This window comes from Tamandua tetradactyla, chromosome 4 (assembly GCF_023851605.1).
Source record: "Tamandua tetradactyla isolate mTamTet1 chromosome 4, mTamTet1.pri, whole genome shotgun sequence".
NCBI lineage: Eukaryota > Metazoa > Chordata > Mammalia > Pilosa > Myrmecophagidae > Tamandua > Tamandua tetradactyla.
In genome coordinates this window covers 76,062,541-76,082,425 of record NC_135330.1, presented here as the reverse complement: position 1 = coordinate 76,082,425, position 19,885 = coordinate 76,062,541, and positions in this window count along the sequence as shown.

Below are 19,885 nucleotides of genomic sequence, written 5' to 3'. Positions count from 1 at the left end.
TCTATAGATTTGGATGTCCCTAAAGTTTGACACAGTATCAGGGGATTCCCTCACAGTAAGGTTTAATAGTTCCATATTCTTTCTCCCCTCCCTCAGTTGACTTTGCAATACTATTTGATTATCTGCTTAATATGTCCTAGGATGTTTCCAGGCAATACTATAATCTATTTAGGATTAAAGAACCTTTTTCTTATTCTGTGCTTCCTGTGTTTCAGTTGTTCTATTGAGTGATACAGATAAGTTGAATTAGATTATGCACTAAAGAAAATTTCAGTTCCAGATCAAATAAACCTTTCTTCCATTGGTCTCAAAGACTATGTGTTGTTCTAAAATATAAACATTGTCTTCCTTACCCCTATGTTTTGAATTACTTTAACCCCAACCTGTTATGGGTTTGTTCTTATCTCTAAATATCAGGTACATATATAAAACAGCCTCTCAAAATCCAGAAACAACAATCACCACTCCGGACTTAATGTGTCTGCTCTAAAATTTTACAATCTAGGCCTCTGTTTTCTTATAAGCATTTTCTAAAGGTGACCATACCATTGTGGTTTTTTTTGTTTCTGACTTATTTTGTCTCACCGAATGTCCCACATGTTCATTCACATCATTGCATGCCTCACGACTTTGTTCCTTTTCATAGCAGCACAACCTTCATTCAAAAGTGTACACCATCGTTTGCCAATCTACTTCTCTGTCAGTGCATCCTTTTGCCACCTGCATTCATGGGGCGTCATGTAGAGGGCCCAAAGTCCACAGTCCATCAACATTCTCAATTTTAGATAATTTCATTGTTCCCAAGAGACAGAAAGCCAATAAACTCACCCTTGCCAAATAAGAAATCTAAACCTCCCATTTAACTCCTGTCCCTCACCCCATTATTTATCTCTGTGTGACTATGGTAGTGCTGATGGTTTCCTTTTGAACATAGCTCATAGCATGCAATAGCAGTTTTCCCCCTGTACCCTGAACTTAAACACTCTCATACAAGAATCATATCTTTAAAGTAATTTTTATGAGAATGCATTCATATTTCCAGTGTGAATCAGTGGGACATATAGGGCTATACAACCCCTTTCAATCTTCTTCACCTTCAATATGGTAATATTACTTCTAGACCCACCAGAGAATCACCTTCACTCCTATCTATTATCTTACATTGGATTTCAACCTCATTAGCTAATGGTTCACCCATCTCTAGCTTCTATGTATCTCTAAGTCCTCTGTATTCTGTATTATAAGCCTCTGATTATAACTTTAAGCTGGTCATAAAAGTGGAATCATACAGTATCTATCCTTTTGTGTTTGGCTAATTTTGCTTAGCATTGTGTCCTCAAGGTTCATCCATCTTGTCATGTACTTCACGACCTCATTTTGTCCTAATGCTGCATAATACTCCATCGTATGTATATACCACATTTTGTTGATTCACTCTTCTGTTGATGGGTTTTTGGTTTGTTTCAATCTTTTGGCGATTGTGAATAATGCTGCTATGAATATCAGTATGCAAATGTCATTTGTGTCATTGCTTTCAACTCAAGTAGTGCTATTGCTGGGTCATGGGGCAGCTCGATATTTAGTTTCCTAAGGAACTACCAAACAGTGTTTCATAGTGGCTGCACCATTATACATTTCCACCAGCAGTGCATCAGTGTCCCAGTTTCTCCATATCCTCTCCAACATTTATAGTTTCCTGTTTGCTTAATAGCAGCCATTCTTATAGGTGTGAAATGGAATCTCATTGTAGTCTTGAAAATGAGCATCTCTTCATGTGCTTTTGAGCCATCTGTATTTGCTCTTCAGAAAAATACCTTTTTGTATCTTTAGCCCATTTTATAATTGGGTTGTTTGTTCTTTTGTTGTTGAGTTGTATAATTTCTTCGTATATACAGGAAATCAAACCTTTGTCTGTTATGTGATTTCCAAATATTTTCTGCCATTGAGTTGGCTGCCTCCTCACCTTTTTGACAAAGTCTTTTGAGGTGCAGAAATTTTTTATTTTGAGGAGTTCCCATATGTCTAGTTTTTCCTTTGTTGCTTGTGCTTTTGGTGTAAAGTTTAGGAAGCTACCTCCTCTTACTAGGTCTTGAAGATGTTTCCATATATTTTCATCTAGAAACTTTATGGTGCTAGTTCTTATATTTAGGTGTTTGATCCACTTTGAGTTAATTTTTTCATAGGGTGTAAGATAGGGGTCCTCTTTCATTCTCTTGACTATTGACATCCGGTTCTTCCATGCCCAATTATTGAAAACACTATTTTGTCCCAGTTCAAAGGATTTGGATGCCTTGTCAAAAATCAGTTGACCATAGATTTTGTGGTCTATTTCTGCACTCTCGATTTGATTCCGTTGCACAATGCTTTTGTCTTTGTGCAAGTAGCATTGTGTTTTGACTTCCCACTTCATTCTTCTTTTTTAGGATGTCTTTAGCTATTCAGGTCTCTTTCCCTTCCAGATAAATTTGGTAGTTAGCTTTTCCAAATCTTCAGATAGGTTGTTGTAATTTTTATTTGTACTGTGTTGAATCTGTAGATCAATTTGGGGAGAATTGACATCTTAACTATATTTAGCTTTCCTATCCATGAGCAGGGAATGTCTTTCCACCCATTTAGATCTCCTTTGATTTCTTTTAGCAATGTTATGTAATTTTCTGTGTACAAGTCCTTTACATTCGTAGTTAAATTCATTCCTATGTATTTGATTCTTTTAGTTTCTATTTTGAATGGATTTTTTTCCTTAACTGACTCCTCAGCTAGGTCATTGCTTGTGTATAGAAATTTTACTGATTTTTGCACACTAATTTTATATCCCACCACCTTGCTGAATTTATTAGCTCAAGTAACCTTGCTGCATATTTCTCAGGATCTTCCAAGTATAGTATATCATTTGCAAATAACGAGAGTTTTACTTTGTACTTTCCAATTTGGATGCCTTCTATTTCTTTGTCTTGCCTGATTGCTCTCACTAGAACTTCTAGCACAATGTTGAATAATAGTGATGGCAGTGGGCATCCTCATCTTGTACCTGATCTTAGGGAGAAGGCTTTCAGTCTCTCTCCATTGAGTATGATACTGGCTATTGGTTTTTTATATATTCCCTTTATCATATTGAGGTAGTTACCTTTGATTCCTATCTTTTGGGGTGTTTTTATCAGAAAAGGATGTTGAATTTTGTTGAATATTTTTTCATCATCAATCCGGATGATTGATATGATATTTTCCTTTTGATTTGTTAATGTGCTGTATTGCATTAATTGATTTTCTTGCGTTGAACCATTCCTGCATTTCTGGTATAAACCCCACTTGGTTATGGTGCATAATTATTTTAACGTGTTATTGGATTCTATTTGCTAATATTTTCTTGAGAATTTTTACATCTATGCTCATTAGGGAGATTGGCCTATAGTTTTTCTTTCTTATAGCATCTTTACCTGGTTTTGATGTTAAAATGATATTAGCTTCATAAAATGAGTTAGGTAGAGTTCCTTTTTTCTCAATTTTTTGGAAAACTTTGAGCAGTATTGGTGTTAGTTCTTTCTGGAATGTTTGATAAGATTCCCCTGTGAAGCCATCTGCCCCTTGGCTTTTCTTTGTAGGAAGATTTTTGATGAGTGATTGAATCTCTCCACTTATGATTAGTTTGTTGAGAACTTCTATTTCTTCCTGAGTCAGTGTAGCTTGTTTGTGTATCCTCAGGAATTTGTCCATTTCATCTAAGTTGTCTAGTTTGTTGGCATATAGTTGTTCATAGTATCCTCTTATGATTTCTTTTATTTCTTCAGGCTCTGTGATAATGCACCCCTTCTTACTTTTTTTTAAAATTTATTTGTATCCTCTCTCTTGCTAGTGGCCAATCAATTTTATTGATTTTCTCAAGGAACCGATTTTTGGTTTTATTGATTCTTTCTATTGTTCTTTTGCTCTCCCATTCATTTATCTCTGCTTTAATCTTTGTTACTTCTCATCTTCTATTTGCTTTGGTGTTAGTTTGCTGTTTTTCTCAAGTTCCTCCATGTTTGTGTTAAGGCCTCGATTTGTGTTCTTTCTTGTTTTTTAATATAGGCATTTAGGGCAATAAATTTCTCTCTGAGCACAGCCTTTGCTGCATTTGGTAAGTACTGATAATTTGTTTTCTCATTTTCATTCATCTCCAGACAGCTACTGATTTCTCTAGCAATTTCTTCTTTAACCCACTGGTTATTTAAGAGTGTGTTATTTAATCTCCATATATTTGCAAATATTCTCATTCTTTGGTGGTTATTAAGATCCAGCTTCATCCCATTGTGAAGAAAGAAAGTGCTTTGAATAATTTCAATATTTTTAAATTTATAAAGACCTGTTTTGTGCCCCAGCATATGATCTATCCTGGAGAATGTTCTATGAACGCTAGAGGAGAATGTATAACCTTGTGCTTTGGGGTACAATGACCTATATATGTCTATTAGGTCTAATTCACTTATCAAGTTATTTAACTTCTCTATTTCCTTGTTGATCTTTTGTCTGGTTGTTCTACCTATAGAGGAGAGTGTTGTATTGAAGTCTCCTACTATTATTGTTGTAGCATCTATCACACCCTTCAGTTTTGCCAATGTCAGTCTCATGGACTTGAAGCTGCTTGATTGGGAGCATAAACATTTATGATTGTTATATATTCATGGTGAAATGACCCTTTAATTAGTATGTAGTGTCCTTCTTTGTCTCTTATGATGTCTTTACATTTAAAGTCTATTTTGTCTGATATTAGTATAGCTACTCCTGCTTTGTTTTGGTTACATGTTACTTGGAATATCTTTTTCCATCCTTTCACTTTCAATCTATTTGTATGCTTGTGTCTATTTGAATTTATTCTGTTTGAAATTCTTTGGGCTTCTTTGACTTGTATATTTATGTCATTTATGAGGTTTGGGAAGTTTTCCCCCATTATATTCTCAGCTACTGTTCCTAGCCCTTTATTCCTCTCTTCTCCTTCTGGGACATCAATGAGTCTTATATTTGTGCTTTGTTTTGTTTATCATTTTCCAGAGCCCCCATTGAATTTTTTTCCATCTTTTTTACCATGTGCTGTTTTGAGTCTTTGAAGTCAATTATCCTGTTCTCTATATCACCTATTCCTTCTTCTGTCTCTCCAAATCTGGTGCTGTGTGCCTCTAGTATGTTTTTTATTTGGTCAACAGAGTCTTTAATCTCTGTGATTTCAACTATTTTTCTATTTATTTTTTCAAATTCCTCTTTATGCTCTTCTACTGTCTTCTTGATCTCCGCTATGTCATTTGCTATCCCACTTATTTTATCAAGTAAAGTTGTATGAACATCTTGGATTAGTTGTTCCAATGTCTGTATCTCCTCTGGTGTTTTAACTAGGTCATTGGGCAGGGCTATATCTGACCTCATTGTGATATGTTTAGTGATCTGCTGTCTTTGTGGCATGTAAATATCTTGATTGATTTACTTCGGGGGTTGATTTCTTTCAGTAGTCTAAGACTGTTTTAGTTGGGTTCTCTAGAGAAACAGAATCAACAGGGAATACTTGCAAATATAAAATTTATAAAAGTGTCTCACGTGAGCGCAAGAATGCAGAGTCCAAAATACGCAAGGCAGGTTGCAAAGCTGACGATTCCAATGGAGGGTCTGGACGAACTCCACAGGAGAGGCTTGCTGGCCGAAGCAGAAAGAGAGCCTGTCTCTTCTGAATCCTCCATAAAAGGTTTCTAGTGATTAGATTGTGCATTACTCATTGCAGAAGACACTCCCCTTGGCTGATTACAAATGGAATCAGCTGTGGATGCAGCTGATGTGATCATGGTCTAATTCTATGAAATGTCCTCACTGCAACAGACAGGCCAGCGCTTGTCTAACCAGGCAAACATGTACCACCACTTGGCCAAGTTGACACATGAAGCTGACCATGATAGTTCACCCCTTGTCAACTTGGCAGCTATATATATCACTTTAAACTATACTTAATTTCTAAAAAAAAAAAACATTAAGACACGCATTTTTTTCTTTCACCTAACAATACTCAACTGTCCTGCATATAACTGGAAACACAGTAACTCTCTCCAGAATAGGGTGCAGGTCCTTGGGTAATATTCATTCTTAAATTTGATATCTTAAACTTAAATAGTATAACAGGAACAAAACAGTATCACAGTCCCTGTTTCTGTAACTGATCACATGGTTGTAGTGCATATTTATCACTACATTCTTCCACTACCCATTCCACGTTCCCTTACCCTCAGCAAACACTTTGGCTGGCCATGGTTCTTTGCCTGGTGGGGTGACCCAAACCTTCGTTCCTTAAGTTTCAGACCCATTGGTAGTCCTGCTGGATTGGGTTGTTGCATTTTTCCATTGATTTTAATCATAGGGCATGGTAGTACTAAAATACGCCCTAGGGGATCTCCTATATTCCAAGAAAACTCTTCTTTACCTCCATTGTATAATTGCAGTCCTATTTACCCCTGATAGTCAGGGTCAATCACCCCAGACAATAATGCAATCCCCTTCTTGGCTTGTTGATCCAGGAGCATGAGTAGCCCAAAGTGACCAGGTGGCAGTCTTAGATTCCAGTTCAATGCAATCATTGTTGTTTCTCCTGGTGGAAACACTCCCTCTTTTGGAAATAAAACTTGCAGACCAACAGCGCTCAAGGTCTCAGGGACAGAAAGCAAAAATTTTCCTAGTGGATCACTAGGGTAATAGTGAGTGGTGCCACTCCCATTTCCACCCCTTGGTTCCTGGACCCACGGATCCTGGCTATGGGAGAAACAGCACCACACAGCGGACACTGATTCAGAGCATATACAGCTTCCTGGAGAAAATTACCCCAGCCTTTCAAGGTGTTACCACCTAGTTGGCACCATAATTGAGTTTTTAAAAGGCCATTCCACCATTCTATCAACACAGCTGACTCTGGATGATGGGGGACATGTTAAGACCAGAGAATTCCATAAGCAAGTGTTCATTCCTAAACTTCATTTGCTGTAAAGTGTGTCCCCTGATCAGAAGCAATGTTATGTGGAATACCATGACGATGGCTAAGGCATTCTGTAAGCCTATGGATGGTATATTTGGCAGAAGGAATGCGTGCAGGGAAAGCAAATCCATATCCAGAGTATGTGTCTATTCCAGTTAGAACAAATCGCTGCCTCTTTCATGAAGGGAGTGGTCCAATGTAATCAACCTGCCTCCAAGTAGCTGGTTGGTCACCTCAGAGAATGGTGCCATATCGGGGGCTGAGTGTAGGTCTCTGCTGCTGGCAGATTGGGCACTCAGCAGTGGCTGTAGCCAAGTCAGCTTTGGTGAATGGAGGTCCATGTTGCTGAGCCTTTGCTATACATAACCTCCATCCCTACTACCATGACCACTTTGTTCATGAGCCCATTGGGCAATGACAGGAGTTGCTGGGGAAAGAGGCTGACTGCTATTCACAGAACAAGTCATCTTGTCCACGTGATTATTAAAACCTTTCTCTGCTGAAGTCATCCTCTGGTGCGCAGCCACATGGGACACAAATATGTTCGTTTTTAGCCCACACAGAAAGGTCTATCCACATACTTCTTCCCCAGACCTCTTTGTCACCAACTTTCCAGTTATGGTCTTTCCAAGTCTCTGACCATCCAGCCAAACCATTAGGAACAGCCAATGATTCAGTATACAAACACACCTGTGGCCACTTTTCCTTCTAAGCAAAATGAACAGCCAGGTGCCCTGTTCAAAATGCTGCCCACTGGGAGGATTTCCCTTCACCACTGTCATTCAAAGACACCCCAGAAAAGGGTTGTAGTGCTGCAGCTGTCCACTTTCTGGTGGTACCTGCATATCATGCTGAACCATCTGTAAACCATGCCCAATTTTCTCTTCCTCAGTCAATTCACTGTAAGGAACTCCCCAAGAGGCTGTAACTCTGGTCTGGGAAAGAGACAGTAATGTGGCAGGAGTGGAGACCATGGTCAGTTGGGCCACTTCTTCATGTAACTTACTTGTGCCTTCGGGACCTGCTCTGGCCTTCTCTCATATATTTTACAATAGAGTGCTGCTGTGTATGCCCAACTTTATGGCTTGGTGGGTCAGACAACACCCAGCTCATGACAGGCAACTCAGGTCTCATGGTAACTTGATGCCCCATGGTTAAGCATTCAGTCTCTACTAAGGCCCAGTAGCTGGCCAAAAGCTGTTTCTGAAAAGGAGAGCAGTTGTCTGCAGGAGATGGTAAGGCTTTGCTCCAAAATCCTAAGGATCTGCATTGTGATTATCCTTTAGGGGCCTGCCAAAGGCTCCAGACAGCATCTCTATTTGCCACTGACATCTCCAGCACCATTGGATCTGCTGGATCATATGGCCCAAGTGGCAGAGAAGCTTGTGCAGCACCCTGGGCCTGTTGCAGAGCCTCCTCTTGTTCAGGTCCCCACTCAAAATTAGCAGTTTTCTGGTCACTCAATAAATGGGCCAGAGTAGCACACCCAAACAAGGAATATGTTGTCACCAAAATCCAAAGAGACCAACTAGGCATTGCACCTCTTTTTTGGTCATAGGAGGGGCCAGATGTAGCAATTTATCCATCACCTTAGAAGGGATATCTCAACATGCCCCACACCACTAGACACCTAGAAATGTCACTGAGGTGGAAGGCCCCTGTATTTTTGCTGGATTTATCTCCTGTTCTCTGACACACAAATGCCTTACCAGTAAATCTACAGTAGTTGCTTCTTCTTGTCCACTAGGTCCAATCAACATGATATCATCAATATAATGGACCAGTGTGATGTGTGTGAGGGAGAAATGATCAAGTTCCCTGCAGACAAGATTATGACATAGGGCCGGAGAGTTGATATACTCCTGAGGTAGGACAGTGAAAGTATATTGATGACCTTGTCAGCTGAAAGAAAACTGTTTCTTGTGGTCCTTACTAATAGCTATTGAGAAAAAAACATTTGGCAGATCAATAGCTGCATACCAGGTACCAGGGGATGTATTGATTTGCTCAAGCAATGATACCACATCTGGAACAGCAGCTGCAATTGCAGTTACCACCTGGTTGAGCTTGTGATAATCCACTGTCATTCTCCAAACCTATCAGTTTTCTGCACAGGCCAAATAGGAGAGTTGAATGGGGATGATTCAGGGAATCACCACCCCTGAATCCTTCAAGTCCTTAAGAGTGGCATTAATCTCTGCAATCCCTCCAGGAATCTGGTATTGCTTCTGATTTACTATTTTGCTAGGTAGGGGCAGTTCTAGTGGCTTCCACTTGTCCTTTCCCACCATAATAGCCCTCATTACATGAGTTAGAGAGCCAATGTGGGGATTCTGCCAGTTGCTCAATATGTCTATACCAATTATACATTCTGGAACTGGGGAAATAACTACAGAATAGGTCCGGGGACACACTGGACCCACTGTGAGATGGACCTGAACTAAAACTCCATTGAACACCTGGCCTCCATAAGCCCCCACTCTGACTCTTGGACCAGATTGACGTTTTGGGTCCCCTGGAATTAATGTCATTTCTGAACCAGTGTCTAAAAATCCCCGAAATGATATCTGATCATATCCTTTTCCCCAATGCACAGTTACCCTGTTAAAAGGCTGTCAGTCTCCTTGGAGAAGGCTTGGATGAAGATTAATAGTACAAATTTGTGGCAGTGTTTAGACAAGGTTCTCCCCCAAAGGGACCTGGCTTCCCCTTCATTCAGGGGGCTCTGGGTCTGTAAACCATCTCAAGTCTGGAAATTGATTAAGGGGCCGTGACTCTGTGTTTTTGTAATTCAGGTTAGACTTTTGCTCACTTGACCTAGAACTCTTTTTGTTTATACTGCTCAAACAAGAATTTAGTAGTGCCCTTCTATTGTATTTCTATGTACCCCATGATTTACTAGCCAATGCCACAAATCTCTGAGAGTCATATAATTTTGACTCCTGCTTTGAGTTTGCTGTGTATAGCCATATCTACCCTGTTGTGCTGGTTTGAAAGGAAGCATGCCCCCTAAGAAAAGCCACGTTTTAATATAAATCCCATTTCATAAAGGTAGAATAATCTCTATTCAATACTGTATGTTTGAAACTGTAATGAGATCATCTCCCTGATTGATGAGATTTAGTTAAGAATGGTTGTTAAACTGGATTAGGGGATGACATGTCTCCACCCATGTGAGTGGGTCTTGATTAGTTTCTGAAGTCCTATAAAAGAGGAAACATTTTGGAGAATGAGAGACTCAGAGAGAGCAGAGAATGCTGCAGCACCACGAAGCAGAGAGTCCACCAGCCAGCAACCTTTGGAGATGAAGAAAGAAAATGCCTCCCAGGGAGCTTCATGAAACAGGAAGCCAGGAGACAAAGCTTGCAGATGACACCGTATTTGCCATGTGCCCTTCCAGCCGAGAGAGAAGCCCTGACTGTGTTCGCCATGTGCCGTCTCACTTGAGAGAGAGACCCTGAACTTCATCGACCTTCTTGAACCAAGGTATCTTTCCCTGGATGCCTTTGATTGGACATTTCTATAGACTTGTTTTAATTGGGACATTTTCTCGGACTTAGAACTGTAAACTAGAACACCTGTCTTTGGCGATTAAGTGCTGCCACCTGGCTTCTGCCAACTTGGGATCCCATCATCCCCATTGTGTTTAAGGATTCCAGCTCAGTGACAGCAGTTCCTACAGTAATATCTGACCTACAGAGAAGTGCAACTACAGAGCTCTTCAGGGATGATGGTGCTAGTCTCATAAATTTATTCCTCACTGTTCTGGTAAAAGGTGTATCCTCCAGACATTCCTGGGGTATAAGAACAGGCTTTGCATGATAAATCCATTCTAACATCTCAATCTCTGTAAGCCTCTGGATCCCCTCATCTACATTATACCAGGGTAGTTCTGGCATTTCAACCTCAGGTAACGTCAGCCACCTTTTGATCCATGTTTCAACCAACCATCCAAACAAACTGTTAATACTTTTTCTAACCCCTTGAGCTATAAAATTGAATGCCAGATCTCTGCTTAGTGGGCCCATATCAATAAATTCAGCCTGATCCAGCCTTATATCCCTCCCACCATTACCCTACACCTTTAAAATCCATTGCCACACATATTCCCCTGGTTTCTTTCCATATAAATTGGAAAACTTACCCAGTTCTTTTGGAGTATAACATACCTCCTCATGTGTGATACTTTGTACCTCACCTTTAGGGACCTGTTAGGACTTCAGTCTAGTTATAGGTCTGGAAGATTTGAGGGATGGTGGGGGTGAGTCATGAAAAGAATTAGAAATATCTTCCAAGCCATTTGATTCAAGGCCTTCATTTGCAATTTCATCTGGTGAAACAGGATTAATCACTCTAGGGCTAATCCCTTCAGGAGGAGGTTGGGTTGCCAACTCCTCAAGGCAGGCTGGAAGTGGGGTGGCTATGTCCTCAGGGCAGACTATAACAGGGTTATCTAGAGAAGACTCAGCATGACCTAGAGTTTCAACCTCACCCCTGACATCATTATCAATCCATATGTCACCATCCCATTTTTCATGGTCCCTCTCCTTTCTAATCAATGCCCTCACTTTAACAGCAGACACTACGCAACATTGACATTTCAGTTTACATTGCAAAGTTGCTAGTCTAACAATAAGATTCTCAGTCTTATAATCAGAGATCTCAAGTCTATGGCTACAGGAAATAAGATTTTCCTTCAGGATACTCATAGAAACATCTACATCTGTCAGTTTCTTGTTTGAAGCCTTAAGCCCATCCCTTTCACTCCTTAATGTAGCCAGTGTATCTAACAACAACCAGCCAACATCTTTATACCACTTATTTCCACAAAACTCCATAAAGGTGTCAAAAACATTATCCCCCAGAGTCAGGCTTCGTACAAGCAAAGCATTAGGAGAATCGAATGTGATATTTGATATCTCTTTTGCCAACTCACTCCATGGATTGGATGTGTCATTCTGATTATAGGAATTAGAGTTCTTAGTGCCTTTGAGTCCAATCAGAGTAGAAAACCATTCATAAAGAAACATTTTTAAGATTCTGTTTCTTAAGAACCACTCCTGGTACCAAGATGTATTACTTAGGGTTCTCTAGAGAAACAGAATCAGTAGGGAACACTTGCAAATATAAAATTTATAAAAGTGTCTCATGTGACCGCGGAAAGGCAGAGTCCAAAATCTGCAGGGCAGGCTGCAAAGCCAACGATTCCGATGGAGGGTCTGGATGAACTCCATAGGATAGGCTTGCTGGCTGAAGCAGGAAGAGAGACTGTCTTTTCTGAATCCTCCATAAAAGGCTTCCAGTGATTAGATTGAGCATCACTCATTGCAGAAGAAACTCCCCTTGGCTGATTACAAATGGAATCAGCTGTGGATGCAGCTGACATGATCAGGATTTAATTCTATGAAATGTCCTCATTGCAACAGATAAGCCAGCACTTGCCCAACCAGGCAAACAGGTACCACCACTTGGCCAAGTTGGCACATGAAGCTGACCATGACAAAGGCCTTGTGTTTGTTGGATGGTTGTACAGCAGGGAGCAGGGCACAGGGTGGAGGACTCAGTATGGTGATTTGTTTCAGGGCAGCTATGGGCACAAGTTGGGGATGGTACACTGATGCTTGTGAATGTGGGCACCCAGTGGCCAGAGAGGATGTAGCTGTGCGGGTGCAGCATTCTGGAAGGCATAACCTTGGTATACACTGGTCTAAGGCATGGGGCCATTTGTGCGCATGCACAGAGCTGTGGCAGCAGCTCAGCATTACTCCTTTGTGGTTTGGGGACAGATGTGACCTGGCTGTGCAGGTCGGCACTTTCTCATGGGAAATGAGGCTGAGGGCTGTATCCATGCATGGTTCTAGGACTGCTGTAAACTGCAGTTCCCAGAGTCGAATGATGTGATTGGGGGCCTCTGTGCATGTGTGGGCCTGTGAGTGCCATAAATGGTTGTGCTGAGCTCAGGGAGTGTGGGGTGAGGTTGTGCGACACTATGGGTCGGGTCAGGGGCAGCCTAGGTATGAAGGTTAGTGCCTGCAATGGTTTTGCACTGACAACAGCCTGCAGGGAACAGGGACAGGGAGGTAGTGCTCACGAGGGGTGTAGGACAGTTGAGTTGGGCTGCACTTGGAGGTGGGGGTGTGCGGTGTGCACTGGCAGCTGGTGGGGTGGGGGCACCTGGAGCACAGGGAATGGGATCTGGTGACAGGGTTCAGGTGTGTGGGGTGTGGGGTGAGCTGCAGGTCATGGGGCTGCACTGGTGAGGATAGTGCACCTAATGAACAAGGCCTGGTTTACTTCCTAGTCCCGTGGTCCCATCTGTGCACTCCTGTGGGCTCCGTACCTCCATGCCAGGCTCCAGCTTTCTGCCTCTCAGTTCCTCAGCCTCTGCAACCAGGGCTGCCCTATGCGGTGCAGAAGGCTCTCCCAGGACAGCAGCACTCTTGAATTGCTACCTAGTTGCCCTCCTGTTCCTTCTCTAACTTTTCCATGGAGCAGGGCTAATCTCAAGCTACTGTAGTTGGCCATTTTCCTGGAAATCTGATTTCATTATTTTTTAATTTATTGAAACTTGTTTTGTGACCTAATATATGGTCAATACTGGAGAATTATCTATGTAAACTCAAGAAGAATTTGTATTCTGCTGCTGTTGAATGAAATGTTCTATATATGTCTGTTAGGTCTGCTTGGTTTAGAACATTGTTCAAATCTTTTATTTTTCTTATTGAGCTTCTCTCTAAATGCTCTATGCTTTATTGAAAGTTGTGTATTAAAGTCTCCTACTATCAGTTCCATGTAGAACTATCAATTTCTTCCTTCAAATCTGTCAGAATATGCTTCCCATATTTGGGGGTTTTGCCATTAGGTGACTGTGTATTGATAATTGTTATGTTTTCTTGTTGAAACAACCTCTTTATAAGTATATAATGACTGTCTTTGTTCCTCATAAGTGCTTTTACTTAAAGTATATTTTATCTGATATTAGTATAGCTGTCCCTACTATCTTTTGGTTACTACTTAAGTAGTATATATATTTTTTCATCTTTTCACTTTCAACCTACCGTGTCTTTGAATTTAAGGTGAGTCTCTTGTAGACAGCATATAACTGTGTCATGCTTTTTTATCCATTCTGCCTCTCTGTGCCTCTTGACTGAAGCAGTCTATTTAACATTTAAATTCACTTCTAATAATGCAAGTCTTTATTCTGCCATCTTGCTGTTTAGTCTTTTTTTTAAGTCTATACCATTTTGCCCTTCAGTTCTCCCATTTATGCCTAATTTTATATTTATTTGGTTTTTCTTTGTGCTTACCATATTAAGTGCCTTCTCATTTCTATCTGGATATATTTTTCATAATCTTTGCCTTGTGGTTACTATGGGTTGAAATTTAACATCCTAAATATATTTGGTCATATTTGGTTCAATCCATCTTGATTTCAATAGCATACACATATATTTTCCTGTAGCCCTCTGTCCCCTCACCGTTTTCTACACTTGTTACCAATTATATATTTGTTCATTGTATGTCCCAAACTGTAGAGTTTTAAATTATCTTTTATGCATTTGCTTTTTAGTACCTTTAGGAAGTAAGAAGTAGAATCACATATAAATAATACAATACAATAATACTAGCATATATAATCACCTTTACTGGAAGTCTTTATTTTTCTATGCCCCTTTGAACCCCTGCTGATGTCCTTTGCTTTCAGTGTGAAGAACTGAACTCCCTTTAGCATTACTCATCAGGCAGGTCTAGTGGTGCTGAATCCTCTCAGCTTTTGTTTATCTGGGAATGTCTTAGTCTCTCATTCATTTTTGCAAGAAAGTCTTGCTGGTTATGAAATTCTTGGTTGTCAGTTGTTTCTTACATCACTTTTAGTATTTTAACCCACTGCCTTCTTTCCTTCATTGTTCCTGGTGAGAAATCAGCACTCAGTCTAATGGGACTTGCTTGGACATAACACGTTGTTTTTCTCTTGTAGCTTTCAAAACTCTCTCCTTGTCCTTTGCATTTGACAGTGTGATCAATGTATGATGGGGTATATTCTTCCTCATGTTTAGCCTGTTTGGTGTCCTTTGGGCTTCTTAGGTGTGGATATTCACATCTTTTACTAAATTTGAGAAGTTCATTCTCATTATTTCTTTGAATATTCTTTCTTCCCCTTTCCTTCTTTCTTCTTCCAGGACTGTTGTAATGCATATGGTAATATGCTTGATTGTGTTACACAGGTTCTTTAGGCTAATTTTGATTTTTATAATCTTTTTTCCTTTCTGCTTATCAGCCTGTCACATTTCAATTGTCTTGTCTTTGAGCTCACTGATTCTTTCTTCTGCCAGCTTCAATCTGCTGTTAAAACCCTCCTGGGATTTTTCATTTCATTATAGTGTTCTTCAACTCCAATAGTTCTGTTTTTTTTTTTTTTTTTTTTTTAACAATTTCTATGTCTTTACCATGTTTCTCAGACTGCCCATTCATTGCTTTTTGGAGAACCTTCGTTCTTTCATTGCATTTTCCTTTATCTCTTTGAGCATTTTTAAGATCATTTTAAGACCTTATTTTTCCTCAAAGTCTGTTCGGTATGTCCATATTCTGATCTTCGTTGGTGTTTTGTGTGCTTTAATCGTCTTATTTTGGATGGGCCATCATTTCCTATTTCTTTGCTTGTCTTGTACTTTTTTGTTGTACACTGTACCAGTTGAAAGGATTGTGTATCCTAGAAAAGCCATGTTTTAATCGTGATCCATCTTGTGGAGGCAGCTATTTCTTTTCATCTTTATTCAGTACTACAGGTTGGAAACTTGATTAGATTATCTCCATGAAGATGTAACATGCCCAATTGTGGGTATTAACCCTTGATTAGAGGTAGATGTGACTTCACCCATTCTGGGTCTGTCCTGATTAGTTTACTGGACTCCTTTAAAAGAGGAAATATTTTGGGCGTGGGCCATGGTGGCTCAGCAGGGAGAGTTCTCCCCTGCCATGCTGGGGACCCAGCTTCAATTCCCGGTGCCTGCCCATGGAAAAAAAAAAAAAAGGAAACATTTAGGAGAAAACTTCAGAGCCACAAGAGAGCCATGAGAACCACAGAGCCCATGCAGCCAGAGACCTTTGGAGATGAAGAAGGAAAACACCCCTGGAGGGGAGCTTCATGAGACACGAAGCCTGGAGAGAAAACTAGTAGACGTAGCTATGTTTGCCATGTGCCTTTCCAGTTGAGAGAGAAACCCTGAACTTCATCAGCCTTTCTTGAGTGAAGGAATCTGTTGTTGGTACCTTAATTTGGACATTTTTATAGACTTGCTTTAATTGGGACATTTTCATGGCCTTAGAACTGTAAACTTGCACTTTAATAAATTCCCCCTTATGAAAGCCATTCTGTTTCTGGTATATCGCATTCTGGCAGCTTACAAACTAGAACACACACTGTATATTTTAATATTTACAATGCTTCACTCTGGGATTTATCCCCTGAGATGTCAATTTCTGGATTTTGTAACCAGTAGGTTACAGAGATTTTTCTTAAGTGTCAGCTCTCCTATCAGGAAGGTCTGCCCAAGGCAAATGCAAAGTACAAAAACCTCTCCATCTTTTCAGGGCTGGTTTCTGGACCTGGTCTTGTTGGTTGTTTTGGAGTCCCTGTTACAGGATTCTATATGCCACCTCTATTTCCCAGGACACAGATGTCCCTTTTCAGGGTATTTAAAGCAAGCAAGCCTTTGCTCCAGGCAATCTGCTTCATTAGTACCCTCCATTTGTTATCTTAAGCTGCTCTTGCCTGGAGGGCAAATAAGGGGTGGAAGGTGAGGAGAGAGGAATCATTTCTCAGGTCAGTGTTTCCCAGCTGGAGCAATGCACTGGATCCAAGAAAGGGGAATGGAGTGGTGTTCAACTGCCCTGGGGAGGGGGTCAGTAAGGAATTGACTTCTTCCAAGGCTTCTTACTGCTCTGCTTTTTTGACCTGCCCAGCAAATGCAGCCCTGAAGAAGCACTGCATCCTCATACCTACTTAGCTGCTTTAGTCCGGGGCTGGTTGGAACCATGGCTGCCCTCAGAGCCGGCCCCCAGCAATCTGAAGTAGCCAATCAGAAGCTGTGATCGCACAGTCTATGCCATCCTTGATCTTGAGGAAGAGTATTTTTAGGCCCCTTTTTGTCTCCAGTGAGCTAGCCAAGGGCTCAGTCCAACACAGTCCTGCCTCCAGAGAGGGCTCTGGTAACTGCTGAGCGGAGAGAACAACGAACTGTTGTTCTCTCCGCTCAGACTCTTCTTCTAACTCATCCCTGGATGCTATGCAGTGTTCTGCTGGACTCCAGAGTTTTGAAATAGTTGTTTCAGATCGTTTGTGGTGGGAAGACTGAATCCTGGATCTTCCTGCTCCACTATCCTCCCACACCTCTTTGTGGTTTTAATTTACCTTACCAATAAAATTGAGGATTTGGGGGCACCTTGTTTCCTCTTCTGGGAAGTGATTGTTTATGCCATCTGTCCTTTTAAAAAATTGAAATAATTGTCTTTTTCTTTTTATTTGTAGTTCTTAGTGTGTTCTATATATGAATTATTCATTGCATTAATCAGGGTTCTTTGGAGAAACAGAACCAACAGGAGAGATCTGTAAATATGAGATTTATAAAGGTGTCTCATGCAACTGCGGGAATGAAAGAGGCCAGAATCCATAGGGAAGCTGTGAAGCTGTAGCTCTGATGAAGGGTCTGGACAAACTCCACAGGAGAGGCTCATTGACTGTAGAACCAGTGAAAATGTCTTTCTTCTTCCTTAAAAGTCCTCAACTGATTGGATTTGATGCTCTGTCTTAAAATGGCTGATATCAAACCACTATTTTGACTTCTATCACCATATATTAGCTTTCCCAGTGTTTGAACATCAAATAAATGGAATCATATAATATGTTCTTGATGTGTCTGACTTTTTTTGCACACCATCATTCTGTGAAGCTTATCTGTGTTGCTGGGTATAGCAAGAGTTCATCAAAAGCAAGGTGTATACCCCTTGATTTTGTCCATCAACAGGGGCTAAACTTGAGGTGCTTGAAAAACTAGGCTTATCTTATTGTAGTAAGATTCTCCAGTATAATTGGTGGGAAATTGCTTTACATTTGCATACTAAAAGGGCATTTTCTTAACTTCTTCAAACCAAGGAAATTCTCATTCACGCAATATGATGTCTTTACTACTAGAAAAAGGGCTATTAACTCTTGATGGTACATTGCAAAATAGCCATGAATTCCTTCTATTTCTGTACACGTACCTCTTTGTAAGATGACTTTGCCATTCTGTCTTTGAGAAATGGAATCTATTTCAAACTCTTTGTATCTGGACTTGGTCACATGACTTGTTTTCCCCAATGGAGCATTAGCAAATGTGTTGCAAACAGAGCCTTGAAAAATATTTGCATATTAGGGACTCCCATCATTTGTTGCTTGGAATTTTTCTACTACCATCAGAATGATTCCCAGGATAGATTTCCATGTCTGTCAGTCTAGCTGTTACTAAGCCAACTGCTAAATGCGAGAGTGAGTCCAAATCAGACCATCTAGCCCCAGCTAAGCTGCTCCAGACCAGCAAATCCACAGAAATCAAGAAATACTAAAATGATTGTTGTTTTAAAGCTACTATGTTTTGGAGTGGTTTGTTATATAGAAAAAAGTTAACTGACATTTTTCTTTAAACACAATAGCACACTGCTACATATGTTTAACTAAACTTTCCTTTGAACACTTTTACTTTCTCTTTTTCTTTTTCCTGTACTTATTTTCAGGTACTTCTAGAGGTGATTGACCTGTTTATTTATTTTGTTATTGCCCAGTTTATTTACTAAATGTGTCCTTGGAGTTGATAGTATTGAACTGCAAAAGTTGAGGGATATGTCAATCCATTGTCTGCCTTTGTAACTTATGGGAATAGTTTCTAAACATGGAACCGAGTCACTAATCTTAGATGGTCTATTTTGAGTCATGACTTCTACACTAAAGCAGGAGTTATGTGCTAGAAGCATTCTTGTCCTCAGAATGTTGAGAGAAAAAGACATACTGAAGCACCACGATTAAAAAATTAAGACTGTACTTGGTTTCACAAGGCATAAAGACAAGCCAACTACTGAATAACCTGTGTGAATATGGAGACACAGAGGTCAATTGAACATTCTTTAGCTGGTCTGAGTAATCCATTTGTCTAGTTCACTGTGTCCTACATATCTACATATTTTCCCCAAATCTTGGGCGTCTTTACATATTAGTTGGTTTTAAAATAACATCTGTTTTTAGTTTTAAAGAAATGCCCTTTGGAGACTGTAATACTCAAAAGTAGAGACTAGGACATTTTGACAAAGGGTTGGAAAGGTTTTCTCTGTTAGTACCTAGTCACAACTGATAAAGCTAACCATTTGAAAGGGTGGTTTCAGGCTCTCTTATGGAAAAGAAATGAAAGGAAATCTGAGGGAAGTCAATTTTGGTTTGTTTCGCCCTACCTTACTAATAAGAAACACCATAAAACATTTTTCCCATTTCCAAACATTTCTGTAAATATAACTTGTAGAAAACAACACCTACACAAGTTTTTTATTTTTAAGGTGAAAAATAGAAGCCTAGTTGTATTAGTTGATTTGGAATATTGCTCATCTAGCATAAGCTATCCCAAATAGCAGAAAAGAGAGTTTCGGATGTAACGTACAGTCCTTAAAGTATTGACTGCAAACACACACACATAACTAAGCAGCTAAAAAGTCAGTGATATCATTGCTTCTGGAGTTTAATGAAAATCTCTGACCTTCCAAACCCAGTATCTAGAGATAATTCAGCTGATCCTCATAATCTAAATAAAGGATGTCAATCCTGGGATGAAGAATGTAGTAACAACTGAATGGTCAGTCCTCAATGGAACTTGTAGGGATTCA